Genomic DNA, 14,970 nt, shown 5'->3' with positions numbered 1-14,970 from the left:
TCCTCGATGCCCAGGGCCATTCTATCCTCCAGGTGGACACGTTTACTCGTCCCCCTCGTGGTCGTCGCTGTCAACCCCTTCGGGTTGTGAAGATTACTTTTGATGGTAGGACCCTCCCCCCCCCCCCCCCTTCCCCCTGTCATTCTTGCTGGTGCCAGGTACTCTGTCCAGAAGTACATTCCTTCTCCTAGGCTCTGTAACAAATGCTGGAGGTTTGGGCATGGTGCCCTCCACTGCTCTGGAACTCTCTCTGTCCTTTGTGTGGGGGCGAAGGTCACTCTAAGACAGAGTGCACTTCTCCCCAGGCTCGCTACCTCGACTGCGGTGAGTCCCATCCTACCTTCTCCCGTGCGTGTATCAATTACAAGCTTGAGGCAGCCGTCCTCAACTTGAAGCACCGGGAGCGTTTATCCTTTCCTGAGGCGAGGCGCCAGGTTCGCCGGCTCCTGCCTTATGCCAACGTCTTACGCTCGCGTGTTGCGCTCTTCCTCTCCTCGTCCTTCCCACCTTCCTCACTCACAACTGTTTCCGGGCCTTGGACCCTGATACGCCCACTGCCCCCTCCTCTGTTCCTTTGAGTTGTGTCCCGAAGGGTCCCCCTCCTGGTCCTCTGTCTTGGGTCCCGTTCTTTCTACCCGGTCTTTTATGTCTCCTGTGTCTTCTTCCTCGTCGCCCTCCAATACTCCTTTCCATCCTTCTTCGTCTATTGACTCTACCCGCCGCCTGTCAGTGCGGGCTGATGTCCATCTCTCTCCTAACGGCCGTCATGTGTGCTCTCGTCCAGCTTCTCCTGTTGAGACGCTGGAATCCGTTGCCCGGTACGTAGTTGCTGGGACACCAGTGTGTCTAATTCAGAAGTGTAAGCTTGGCTCCTCTCCTTCCTCCTCCCCGGCGGGTAAGAAGGCTTCGCTTTCTTCTTCGGCCCCTACTACTGACTCTATTGCTCCTTCCTCTCCCGTTTTGGTGGTTGTACCCCCTGTTCCTGCTATGGAGGTTTCTTTGGCCTCTGCTTCCCTCTCGGTTGCTGCTCTTGCTGAGGTGTACTCCCCTCTTTCTACTCCCCCTCTTCTTGCTGCTGTCCTTGACTGCTCCTCTCCGTTGTCTCTTCCCAGCAAACAATTTTAGGTTGCCACAACATATCTGGAAAGTATTTGAAAGTATTGGAAACGTTTGTTTTATCGTATCAGATACGATATTGTGTGTGGACTTAAATAGGTTTCCAAAACTTATAACCAAGACATATGTATCTAACACTAATTTGAGATGTTGTGGCAACTTTACAATCCTAACCTGAATCATTCATAATCCATTCATATACCAATATGAATCTCTTATGAAAGGTTTGAGCCAATAATCTGAACCCTTTTCACATCTTTGTGTTTAAAGTTAAATTTCTTGAAATTAAATTATATTTTATATTATATTATTTTTATTATATTTTATATTATATTATTATTTTCAATTTAAATATTAAAACCAATTTAAGGGTAAAAAAATCTAATAATTTATATTTCTTTTATTATTTACTAACAATTATAATTATTTACTAACGGAGAGAGGGGAGGCTGTACGGCAGAGAGTGGCGGCTGTGGTGGACAGTGGCGGCGGTGGCGGATAGTGGCGGCGGGCGGACAGTGGCGGCGGTGGCGGATAGTGGCGGCGGGCGGACAGGGCGGCGGCGGTGGCGGATAGTGGCGGCGGGCGGACAGGGCGGCGGCGGGAGGACAGTGGCGGCGGTGGCGGATAGTGGCGGCGGGCGGACAGTGGCGGCGGGTGGACAGTGGCGGCTGTGGCGGATAGTGGCGGCGGGCGGACCGTGGCGGCTTTGGCGGCGGTGGTGGACAGTGGCGGCGGGCGGACAGTGACGGCGGCGGGCGGACAGTGGTGGCGGCGGGCGGACAGTGGTGGCGGGGGCGGACAGTGGCGGCGGTGGCAGACAGTGGCGGCGGTGGCGGACAGTGGCGGCGGTGGCGGACACTGGCGGCTGTGTCTGGCGGTGGTGGCGGGTGGCGGCGTCTGTGATGAGTGGTGGCGGCTGGCGGTGGTGGGTGGTGGCGGCGGTGGTGGTGGCGGCGGCGGTGGTGGTGGTAGTGGTGGTGGGTGGTGGTGGCGGCGGCGGCTGGTGGTGGTGGGTGGTGGCGGCGGCGGTGGCGGGTGGTGGGTGGCGGCGGCGGGTGGCGGGTGGTGGGTGGCGGCGGCGGGTGGCGGGTGGTGGGTGGCGGCGGCGGGTGGTGGTGGGGGGTGGCGGCGGCGGGTGGTGGTGGGGGGTGGCGGCGGCAAGTGGTGGTGGGTGGTGGCGGGCGGTGGCGGGCGGCGGCGGCTGTGGTGGGTGGTGACGATCGGCGGTGGGGGGGGCTGGTGGCGGCTGTGGCAACGGGCGGTGACGGCTGATAGCGGGCGGTGGTGGCGGCTGGTGGCAGGTGGTGGTGGCGGTGGTGGCGGCTGGTGGTGGCGGCTGGTGGTAGTGGCAGCTGGTGGCGGTGATGGCGGCAGCTGGTGGCGGTGATGGCGGCTGGTGGTGGTGGTGGTGGCGGCTGGTGGTGGTGGCAGCTGGTGGCGGCTGGTGGTGATGGTGGCGGGCGGTGGCGGCTGGTGGTGGCGGCGGTGGTGGCGGCTGTGGTGGGTGGTGGCGGTGGTGTCGGCGGCGGCTGTGGTGGGTGGTGCCGGCGGCGGCGGTGATGGGTGGTGGCGGCGGCGGTGGTGGTGGGTGGTGGTGGCGGCGGCGGTGATGGGTGGTGGCGGCGGTGGTGGTGGGTGGTGGTGGCGGCGGCGGCTGGTGGTGGTGGGTGGTGGCGGCGGGTGGCGGTGGTGGTGGGTGGTGGCGGCGGGTGGTGAGTGGCGGTGGCTGGTGGCGGCTGGTGGTGGGTGGTGGCGAGTGGCGGTGGGTGGCGGGTGGCGGCGGGTGGTGGGTGGTGGCGGCGGGTGGTGAGTGGCGGTGGTGGGTGGCGGTGGCGGGTGGCGGCGGGTGGCGGGTGGCGGCTGGTGGCGGCTGGTGGTGGGTGGTGGCGGGTGGCGGCTGGTGGCGGGTGGTGGGTGGTGGCGATGGTGGGTGGCGGTGGCGGGTGGTGGGTGGTGGCGGGTGGCGGCTGGTGGTGGGTGGCGGCGGCTGGTGGTGGGTGGCGGCGGGTGGCGGCAGGTGGTGGGTGGTGGCGGGTGGTGGGTGGCGGCTGGTGGTGGGTGGTGGGTGGTGACGGGTGGCGGCTGGTGGTGGGCGGCAGGTGGCGGCCAGCTGGGACACACCCTTCACCACTGAAGGTCTGAGCAAAACTAACCATATGTCTCTCTCACCCACCAGCCCAGTGTTGCCAGCTCGCGCTCTCAAAATGTTTCCTTCAAAGATTGTATATTATCTTTGAACAACAAGTTTGATTATCAAGGAAATAATGCATATATTATTGTCACATTAATACTGTGCAATATCTTATTACATTCCTGCTAAATAATTATAATTTGAAACAGGACAAAAAATCCCACATATATATAAAAACCAACATTAGAGATCACGAGGCCTAGGCCTCGCCTGTGACCACACATCCTGCCTCCCTGGCCTGCTACCCTCTCACACCTCACACTCTTAACTCTCTCATAATCACTCTCACTCTGTCACTCTTACTCTCTGTCACTCTTACTCTGTCACTCTTACTCTGTCACTCTTACTCTGTCACTCTTACTCTGTCACTCTTACTCTCTGTCACTCTTACTCTGTCACTCTTACTCTCTGTCACTCTTACTCTCTGTCACTCTTACTGTCACTATTACTCTCTGTCACTCTTACTCTCTGTCACTCTTACTCTGTCATTCTTACTCTGTCACTCTTACACTCTGTCACTCTTACTCTCTGTCACTCTTACTCTGTCACTCTTACTCTCTGTCACTCTTACTCTGTCACTCTTACTCTGTCATTCTTACTCACTCTCAGTCACCCTTACCCATTCATACTCACTCTCTCACTCTTACTCTTACTCTCAATTACTCTTACTCTCAATCACTCTTACTCCCAATCACTCCTACTCCCAATCACTCCTACTCTCAATCACTCCTACTCTCATTCTTACTCTTACTCCCAATCACTCTTACTCTCAATCACTCTTATTCTCATTTTTACTCTTACTCTCACTCTTACTCCCAATCACTCTTACTCCTAATCACTCTTACTCTCAATCACTCTTACTCTCATTCTTACTCTTACTCTTACTCTCAATCACTCTTATTCTCATTCTTACTCCTACTCTCACTCTATCTCCTACTCCCAATCACTCTTACTCCCAATCACTCTTACTCTCAATCACTCTTACTCCCAATCACTCTTACTCTCAATCACTCTTACTCTCACTAACTCTCAATCACTCTTACTCTCACTAACTCTCAATCACTCTTACTCTCATACTCACCCTTACTCTCAATCACTTTACTCTCACTCATTCTGTCACCCTTACTCTCACTCTTACTCACTCTGTCACTCTTACTCTCAGTCACTCTTACTTATACTCACTCTTACTCACACTTACACACTCTCTGGCACTCTCACTCACCTTCAGTCACTCTTACTCACTCTTACCCACTCTCGCTCACTCTTACTCACTCTAGTTAATAAGAACACGCCAATATAAGACAACAAAACGTTTTCAGATTCTTTCTCACCACTTTCCAGCAACTTTTATAATTTATATAAATTATCTTAGGGAATAATACATAAATTATATATTTAAACATGATATTAGTGTTTAGTGGAATGCATAAGGAGTCAAATTGTGTTAAAAAGAGCGATTTTTAGAAAATTTGGAAAACTACTTTTTTCTGTTCATATTATAACTAAATGGATTTTAAAGGTTTCACTCAGCCAATATATATCATTCACAATTTATTAATGAATTTTACAAAAAAACACCATAAATTTTATATTTAAACATGTAAAAACTATTTGTTTTACATTTGGAAGAAAATAATTGTAGAAAAACAATTTATAATTAAACCTTTGTGTTTGGATTTTTTGAGTAAAAGTTTCTCAAAGGCTCTCCTGCACCATTCTCAATGCAAATCATTCCCACACCTATGGGAAGAGATAGGCGAACGTTGTGTAGATGATTTGTGTTTGCTGGGTTCCTTCTCCTCCGGACCCAGCCCGCCCACCTCTGGTCTGTTCTCCCATTTCCTTCCCTCCGTCTTTGCTCAGTTTACCCATGCCCCCTAACCCTGACTTTGCTGACCCTGATCCCAACCCTGATCTTCTTTAACATGCTATGTTTGTCTTTCGCCTTTGTTTCTTCCTTGTCCTCTGTTCTTTCTCTTCTCGTCGATGTCTGTTCTTCAATGGAACGTTCGAGGTTATTACGCAAATTTCCTCAAACTCCAACTTCTGATTTCGCGGTTTTCGCCCCTTTGTGCCTGTCTCCAGGAGCCGATGCTTGGTGCTCGTCCTGGTTGCTTTCGTGGCTATTCCTTTCTTTCCCCCCCCCCCAACTTTTGCTGGAGCTCCTAATTCTTCTGCTCTCTTGATTCGCTCTGATGTTCCCTTTGTCCCCTTACATTTTCCTTTGCCTCTCCATTGTTCTGCTGCTCGAATCTTTGTGGAGAAATGGTACACAGTTTGTTTCATTTATCTCCTCCCGAGTGTCCCGCTTTCTCTTCCTGATCTGAAACATTTAATGACTCCTTGCCAGAGCCTGTGCTCCTGCTGGGTGATTTCAATTGTCGTCTCTCCCTTTGGGGTGATGTTCTGACGAACACCCTAGGTCGCCTTCTTGAGCCGTTTATCCTTTCTTCCTCCCTGTCTCTTCTGAATTCTGGTGAGCCCACGCATTTGGACTCTCGGACTCTCTCCCTTTCCTTTCTTGATCTTTCTCTTTGCTCATCTTCTCTTTACTTAGATTTCACGTGGCAGGTTCTTGATAACCTCCATGGCAGTGACCATTTCTACATCCTTGTGGCACCTTTTTCTCTTTTCGCCCTCCCCTCTCCTTCCTTAGGTGGCAGTTTGCTAAAGCGGACTGGAACGTATTTACCCTCGGTGCTGCTCTCTCTGACCTCTCCCTCTCGCTCTCCTCCTTTTTCATGACACTGTTTTCGACGCTGCCCTCTGCTGTATTCCTCGTTCTTTCATTTGGGGTCCATGGAAGTGCGTTCCCTGGTGGAGAGCAGACTGTGCTCGGGCTGTCCGCTGTAAGAGTGCAGCCAGGAAGAGACACCGCCATCGGCAGACGGCCGATTCTTTTCTTTTGGAAAGCGAGTGCGAGGAAAGAGAGTGGCTAAACGTGAATGTTGGGCATCTTGTGTCTCCACCATTACGTCCGAAACTCCTCTGCCACAGATCTGGAAGCATATCTGCAAGATAGCGGGTAAGTTCGTTCCCGATGTTTAACCGGTCCTTCACCTCCATGATACTTTTGTGGCAGACCCGTTTCAGGTCGCTACCGAACTAGGTTCCCACTTTTCTTCTGTTAGCTCTGGTCTTCATCTTCCCCAATCTTTCCCTCTTCGTAAACCTGTCCTTGAATCACGTCCTTTAGATTTCTGCACTCGTCTTCAACTTCACTATAATGATCCCTTCTCTCTCTCTCTCTGAACTTCGTTCTGCCCTGGCCCTCTGCGGTTCTACGGCGGCGGGCTCCGATGGTATTCATTATGAGATGCTTCGCCGTCTCCCTCCGTGCACGTCTCAGTATTTACTGAGTCTGTATATTCGGATCTGGGAGTCGTCGTCAGTCCCTGAGGACTGGCTCGATGCCGTTGTCCTCCCTGTTCGCAAACCGGGGTCTCTGGGTACTTCCCCTAAGGACTTTCGCCCTATTGCTCTCACAAGTTGTCTGCAAACTCTTTGAACGTATGGTTAACGTTCGTCTGATGTGGTTCTTAGAACATTATCACCACCTCTTCCCTTCTAAATTAGGTTTCCGCAAGTGCCGCAACATAACAGATGTCCCGGTGAACTTGGAGGTCTATATTCGTACTGCTTTTGCTGCGAAGACCTCCGTTGTTGCCGTCCTTTTTGACCTGGAAAAGGCTTACGACACCACTTAGCGAAATCATATTCTATCTCAATTCATTCTTTTGGCCTTCGTGGTCATCTCCCTCTCTTTCTTCGCAGCTTCCTCTCCCGTCGATCCTTTCGGGTGCGCCTTGGTACCGCTCTCTCTGCCTCTTTTCAGCAATACGAAGGTGTGCCTCAGGGTAGTGAACTGAGCACTATTCTTTTTCTGGTTGCCCTCAATGGTCTTCTTTCCTCTCTTCCTCTGGTGTCTTCTCCGCTCTCTATGTCGATGATCTTACCCTTTGCTGTCAGGGTGATGATTCGCCTCTCCTTCAACGCCGGCTTCAATTTGCAATTGATGCCGTGTCGTCTTGGGCCACCGATCATGGCTTCAAGTTTCTCTACTTCTAAGACTTGTGCCATGACTTTTACGCGGAAACGGGTTGTTCTTCGTCCCTCTTTGTCACTTTATGGTCATCCCCTTGAATACAAAGATTCCGCGAAGCTTTTGGGGTTATTCCTTGACACTCGTTTGTCTTGGTCTCCCCATATCTCTCACCTCCGTGTTGAGTGCTCTAACGCCCTTACCCTCCTTCGGGTCTTGTCCCATACTTCTTGGGGGGCAGATAGGCGCACTCTCCTTACTTTACATTCCTCTCTCGTCCTGTCTAATCTCGATTATGGTTGCCCTGATTACTCGTCTGCTACTCCTTCTACTGCTACTCGTCTGCTCTACTTCTACTGCTTCTACTGCCTTCTACTGCTACTCGTCTGCTACTCCTTCTGGCAGCTTTCTCAAAACCCAAATGTCGAGTACACAATGTGTCAACTTTGTGAAAGAGAAAACATGCACTCTCTTGAACATTATATTGTAGAATGTCCCATACTGACTGACTTTCGCCCTCCTGGGCTAAGGTATGCTGAACTCTGTAGTTACTATATGAGTACTGGAACACTTGATGATATATTGGACTTGTATCCAAAATTGACCATGTAATGTATCAATCATACAATGTATGTATGTGATGTAACTATATAACCTGAGCTTGTAAAAGCACCTTCATCACCTTCAGTGATTAAGTGCTTAATTGCACACTAGTTTCTTTATCAGCTACCTCACCCTGTCAGGGTAAATGAGACAAATGTATGTGAATGCATGTATGTGTGTATATATGTATGTGTGTGTGTGTGTATGTATATGTATGGGTATAAAGCATATATGGAAGCTGATGAGAATTACATTTCACCTTTGTGAATGTACATTAATGACACTATGTAAAAGACACATCTAATACTTTATGTAGGGCGTACGTAAATCTGTGTATCTTTGTATTTACGTATGTAGGTTAGCTTAGCATTTTAAAAGCACCGAATCACCTTCTGTGGTTGAGTGTTCAATAAACCCTTGAACTGTATGTTTAACACTTCTCTAACCCTGTCCATGGAGGACAGAAGAAAATGTATATATGCTGGTTAGCATTGTAAATGTGTGGCCACGTCTGTGGTAGAAAATAATAAAAAAAAAAAAAAAAATAAAAAAAATAAAAATAAAAAAAAAACTCCTTCTACTCTTCGCCGTCTTGATGCTTTGCACCATACTGGGTTGCGCCTCAGTTCTGGTGCCTTTCGTTCGACTCCCGTCCTTAGCTTGTACGTTGACACTGGCTTCCTCTCTCTAGGACCGCCGTGATCACTACTGTCTTCACTATCTTGCGCGGTCCTTACAACATCCTTCCTCTCGCCTCTGTCGTGCTTTAACTTTTACCCCTCCTGCGGTTCCTGTTCCTCTTCACCACCTCCCTCTTCCTGTCCGGTTATCTCGCCTCCAGGATTCTCTTTCCGTTTGTATTTCTAATGTTTCTCCTTGTGTTGTTCCTTCTTTGCCCCCATGGAGAGTCCCTCTTCCGCGGTTTTGTACTTCCTTGACCCGTATCACTAAAGCTTTTACCCCTCCTACGGTTCTAAAACGCCTTTTCCTTGAGCACTTTTCTTCTCACTCCCTCCCCGTTTCTGTCTTCACCGATGGGTCTAAGTCGGCGGACGGTGTTTTTCCTGATCGCACTTATATGTGTCGCTTACCTCCGGAGACTAGCATCTTTACAGCGGAACTTTATGCTATTCTCTATGCTCTTCGTCTCTTGCTTTCTCGTTGTCAGTCTTCCTCTGTAGTTGTTGACTCTCGTAGTGCCCTCATGGCTCTCGGGTCCTTTAATCCGGTTCATCCAGTAGTTGTCTAGATCCAGCATTGGCTGTTCCTTGTTCACAGTAACCCCCTCCCCGCTCAGCTCGTTGTCGCTGTGTGGGGGCTTAGTGGACGGCTGCCGGAGTGTGATGCTCCTTGGGACAGTCCTCTGTCCGTTTCTAGCCTTGTGCTCCTGCTGTCGTCCTCTCCAATTCTGCAGGGCATCTTTTCCTTTTCCTTCTGTTTCGTTTTTCTCCCCCCTCTTCTCCTATCTGCTTGCCGTTTCCTGCCGACCTTTTGCTCGTTCTGGTTCTTCCCTTGGACTTCTTCTATTTTGACGCCCGGGTGCTTGAGGAGGCATACTCTTGCACCCGTAGAACTGTAGTACCCGACGTCGAGAGCGAGGGGGAACGTTTTATTGTCAATCCCCCTTTCGTCACTGAACCCGATCTCGACGGACTGTCGGTTTCTTAAGGTAGCGTTTGTGGGGCGTATACTCGCGACGCACCCCTAGGAGGCCCCGGCAAGATCGGCGATAGCTTCTTGTTGGGTGTCCTGCCTCTAATTGTGGCTACATGGTGGGTGTGGGGGCACATTCGTGAATGAATTCTACTTTTCGTAATGATGATAACCCCTGTTTCGGCTGCTTCTGGTGTACCTTCTCAGGCTCGTGGGGTGGGCGACCAAGCCCCCGAGTCGGTCCGTATTGGAAGACCGGGCTCTGTAGCCTCCGCTACATTGGGCCCCGACCTTGCTCCTCCTTTGGCCTCTCTGACTCCTTCCCCTGGCTCCCCTCCCTCCTCTGGGGTTGGGTCGAGCCCCAGGCCCCCAGTGGTGACTACCTCGTCCCCTGGCGCGGCTCCTTCTCTAGTTGTAACTACTGCGCCTTTTAACCCCTCTCTTTCTGGGGGTTCTCACCGCCGTCCTCGTCACGGCCGCCCTCGCTCGATTCCTTCCAGTTCTGCTACCTATCAAGCCTTGTTTGGTCCCGCTTCGTGGGCCAAATATTTTGATCTCCTCCCTCTTGATTCTGCGCCTCCTGACGATTTCTCCCTCCATCGACATCTCGTTGATTCCGTGGATGCCTCCATTACTTTCAACCCCACTCGTCTCGGTACACGTGTCGTTGCTGCTCCTTCTCAGGATGCTGCTTCCCGCTTGGCTGCCTTATCCTGCCTTGGCGAGACCCCTGTTCGGGTCTCGAAGAACACTCAGTTGAATGCCAGTGTTGGCACTATTTTGCTCCCGCCCCATGTTGCGACCGGTGTTCGGGACCTGCGCGACTGCCACGACGATATTCGACATATCCTTGCTGCCCAGGGCCATTCTATTCTCCAGGTGGACACGTTTACTCGTCCCCCTCGTGGTAGTCGCCGTCAACCCCTCCGGGTTGTGAAGATTACCTTTGATGGTACGACCCTTCCACCCTCTGTCATTCTTGCTGGTGCCAGGTGCTCTGTCCAGGAGTACATTCCTTCTCCTCGGCTCTGTAACAAGTGCTGGAGGTTTGGGCATGGTGCCCTCCGCTGCTCCGGGACTGTCTCTCTCTGTCCTTTGTGTGGTGGCGAAGGTCACTCTAAGTCGGAGTGCACTTCTCCCCAGGCTCGTTGCCTCAACTGCGGTGAGGCCCATCCTACCTTCTCCCTTGCGTGTGTCCATTACAAGCTTGAGGCAGCCGTCCTCAACTTGAAGCACCGGGAGCGTTTATCTTTTCCTGAGGCAAGACGCCAGGTTCGCCGGCTCCCGCCTTATGCTCATATCTCTTATGCTCGCGTGTTGCGCTCTTCCTCTCCTCGTCCTTCCCGCCTTCCTCAGACTCGCAACCGTTTCCGGGCCTTGGACCCTGATGCCCCCACTGCCCCCTCCTCTGTTCCTTTGGGTTCTCTCCCGAAGGATCCTCCTCCTGGTCCTCTGTCCGGGGTTCCCCTTCCTTCTACCCGGTCTGTCATGTCTCCTGTGTCTTCTTCCTCGTCCCCCTCCGATCCTCCTTCCCATCCTCTTCCTCCATCTATCGGCTCTCCCCACCGCCTGTCGGTGCGAGCGGATGTCCATCGCTCTCCTAGCGGCCGTCGTGTGTGCTCTCGTTCGGCTTCTCCTGTTGAGACACTGGAATCCGTTGCCCGGTACGTAGTTGCTAGGACACCGGTCTCTTTAAGTCAGAAGCGTAAGCCTGGCTCCTCTCCTTCCTCTTCCCCAGTGGGTAAGAAGGCTTCGCTTTCTTCCTCAGCTCCTATGTCTGGTTCTGTTGCTCCTTCCCCTCCCGTTTCAGTGATTGCGCCCCCTGTTCCTACTATGGAGGTTTCTTTGGCTCCTGCTTCCCTTTCGGTTGCTGCTCTTGCTGGGGTGCGCTCCCCTCTTTCTACTCCCCCTCTTCCTGCTGCTGTCCTTGACTGCTCCTCTCCGTTGTCTCCTCCTCTTCCTCCTCCTCCTCCTCCTCCTCCGTACCCCGCCCGCCCACCTCTGATCTGTTCTCCCGTTTCCTTCCCTCCGTCTTTGCTCAGTTTACCCATGCCCCCTAACCCTGACTTTGCTGACCCTGATATTCTTTAACGTGCTCTGTTGCTCTTTCGCCTTGGTTTCTTCCTTGTTCTCTGGTTTTGTCCTTTCTCTTCTCGTCGTTGTCCATTCTTCAATGGAACGTTTGAGGTTATTACGCCAATTTCTTCGAACTCCAACTTCTGATTTCGCGGGTTTCGCCCCTTTGTGTCTGTCTCCAGGAGCCAATGCTTGGTGCTCGTCTTGGTCGTTTTCGTGGCTACTCGTTTCTCTCCCCTCCCCAGCCATTGCTGGGGCTTCTAATTCTTCTGCTCTCTTAATTCGTGCTGATGTTCCCTTTGTTCCTGTACTTTTTCCTTCGCCTCTCCATTGTTCTGCTGCTCGTATCTTTGTGGGGAAATGGTACACAGTTTGTTCCATTTATCTCCCCCCGAGTGTCCCGCTCTCTCTTCCTGATTTGAAACACCTCCTAGACTCCTTGCCGGAGCCTGTGCTCCTGCTGGGTGACTTCAATTGTCGTCATTCCCTTTGGGGTGACGTTCTGACGAATACCCGGGGTCGCCTCCTTGAGCCGTTTCTCCTCTCTTCTTCCCTGTCTCTTCTGAATTCTGGTGAGCCCACTCATTTGGACTCTCGGACTCGCACCCTTTCTTGTCTTGATCTTTCTCTCTGCTCTTCTTCTCTTTACTTAGATTTCACGTGGCAGGTTCTTGATGACCTCCATAGAAGTGATCATTTCCCCATCCTTCTTTCCTTTCATTTTTCGCCCTTCCCTCTCTTTCCCTTGGTGGCAGTTTGCTAAGGCAGACTGAACCCTATTTACCCTCAGTGCTACTCTCTCTGACCTCTCCCTTCTGCCTCTCTCTCGCGCTCTCCTCCTTTTTCATGACACTGTCTTCAACGCTGCCCTCCGCTCTATTCCTCGCTCTTCCTCTCGGGGTCCGCGGAAGTGCATTCCCTGGTGGAATGCGGACTGTGCTCGGGCTGTCCGCTGTAAGCGTGCAGCCTGGAAGAGGCACCGCCGTAGGCAGACGTCCGATTCTTTTCTTTTCTTTCGGAAAGCGAGTGTGGTGGCCCGTAGGGCCATCCGTACGGCTAAACGTGAATGTTGGGCATCTTATGTCTCAACAATTACGTCCGAAACCCCTCTGGCCCAGATCTGGAAGCGTATCCGCAAGATAGTGGGTAAGTTCGTTCCCGATGTTTCACCGGTCCTTCACCTCCATGATACTCTTGTGGCGGACCCGTTGCAGGTCGTTTCCGAACTGGGTTCCCACTTTTCTTCTGTTAGCTCTGGTCTTCATCTTCCCCAATCTTTCCTTCTTCGTAAACCTGTCCTTGAGTCTCGTCCTTTAGATTTCTGCACTCATCTTCAGCTTCCCTATAATGATCCCTTCTCTCTCGCTGAACTTCGTTCTGCCCTGGCCCTCTGCGGTTCTACGGCGGCGGGCTCCGATGGTATTCATTAGGAGATGCTTCGCCATCTCCCTCCGAGCACGTCTCAGTATTTACTGAGTCTGTATAATCGGATCTGGGAGTCGTCGTCAGTCCCTGAGGACTGGCTCGATGCCGTTGTCCTCCCTGTTCGCAAACCGGGGTCTCTGGGTACTTCCCCTAAGGACTTTCGCCCTATTGCTCTCACAAGTTGTGTCTGCAAACTCTTTGAACGTATGGTTAACGTTCGTCTGATGTGGTTCCTGGAACACCATCACCTCCTCTCCCCTTCTCAATTTGGTTTCCGCAAGTGCCGCAGCACGACAGATGTCCTGGTGAACTTGGAGGTCTATATTCGTACTGCTTTTGCTGCGAAGACCTCCGTTGTTGCCGTCCTTTTTGACCTGGAAAAGGCTTACGACACCACTTGGCGTTATCATATCCTATCTCAACTTCATTCTTTTGGCCTTCGTGGTCATCTCCCTCTCTTTCTCCGCAGCTTCCTCTCTCATCGTTCCTTTCGGGTGCGCTTTGGTACCGCGCTCTCTCCCTCTTTTCAGCAATACGAAGGTGTGACCCAGGGTAGTGTACTGAGCACTACTCTTTTTCTGGTTGCCCTCAATGGTCTTCTTTCCTCTCTTCCTCTGGTGTCTTCTCCGCTCTCTATGTCGATGATCTTACCTTTTGTTGTCAGGGTGATGATTCGCCTCTCCTTCAACGCCGGCTTCAACTTGCAATTGATGCCGTGTCGTCTTGGGCCACAGATCATGGCTTCAAGTTCTCTACTTCTAAGACTTGTGCCATGACTTTTACGCGGAAACGGGTTGTTCTTCGTCCCTCTTTGTCCCTTTATGGTCATCCCCTTGAATACAAAGATTCTGCAAAGCTTTTGGGGTTATTCCTTGACACTCGTTTGTCTTGGTCTCCCCATATCTCTTACCTCCGTGTTGAGTGCTCTAAGGCCCTTACCCAGCTTCGGGTCTTGTCCCATACTTCTTGGGGGGCAGATAGGCGCACTCTCCTTGCTTTACATTCCTCTCTCGTCCTGTCTAAGCTCGATTATGGTTGCCCTGCTTACTCGTCTGCTTCTCCTTCTACTCTTCGCCGTCTTGATGCTTTGCACCATACTGGGTTGCGCCTCAGTTCTGGTGCCTTTCGTTCGACTCCCATCTTTAGCTTGTATGTTGACACTGGCTTCCTGTCTCTCCAGGACCGTTGTGATCGCTACTGTCTTCGCTATCTTGCGCGGTCCTTGCAACATCCTTCCTCTCGCCTCTGTCGTACTTTAACTTTCACCCCTCCTGCGGTTCCTGTTCCTCTTCACCACCTCCCTCTTTCTGTCCGGTTATCTCGCCTACAGGATTCTCTTTCCGTTCGTATTTCTGATGTTTCTCCTCGTGTTGTTCCTTCTTTGCCCCCGTGGAGGGTCCCTCTTCCGCGGTTTTGTACATCCTTGACCCGTATCACTAAAGCTTTTACCCCTCCTACGGTTCTAAAACGCCTTTTCCTCGAGCACTTTTCTTCTCACTTCCGCTCCGTTTCTGTCTTCACCGATTGGTCTAAGTCAGCGGACGGTGTTGGCTACTCTGTTGTTTTTCCTGATCGCACTTATATGTGTCGCTTGCCTCCGGAGACTTGCATCTTTACAGCGGAACTTTATGCTATTCGTCTCCTGCTTTCTCGTTGTCAGTCTTCCTTTGTAGTTGTTGTTGACTCTCGTAGTGCCCTCATGGCTCTCGGGTCCTTTAATCCGGTTCATCCAGTAGTTGTCGAGATCCAGCATTGGCTGTTTCTCGTTCACAGTAAATTTAAGTCGGTTGAGTTTTGTTGGGTTCCCAGCCATATTGGTGTGTCTTTAAATGAGCGTGCGGATGCTGCCGCCAAGGAAGCT

The sequence above is a fragment of the Procambarus clarkii genome, chromosome 11 (genome assembly GCF_040958095.1).
Source record: "Procambarus clarkii isolate CNS0578487 chromosome 11, FALCON_Pclarkii_2.0, whole genome shotgun sequence".
Classification (NCBI taxonomy): domain Eukaryota; kingdom Metazoa; phylum Arthropoda; class Malacostraca; order Decapoda; family Cambaridae; genus Procambarus; species Procambarus clarkii.
This window is presented reverse-complemented; position numbering follows the sequence as displayed.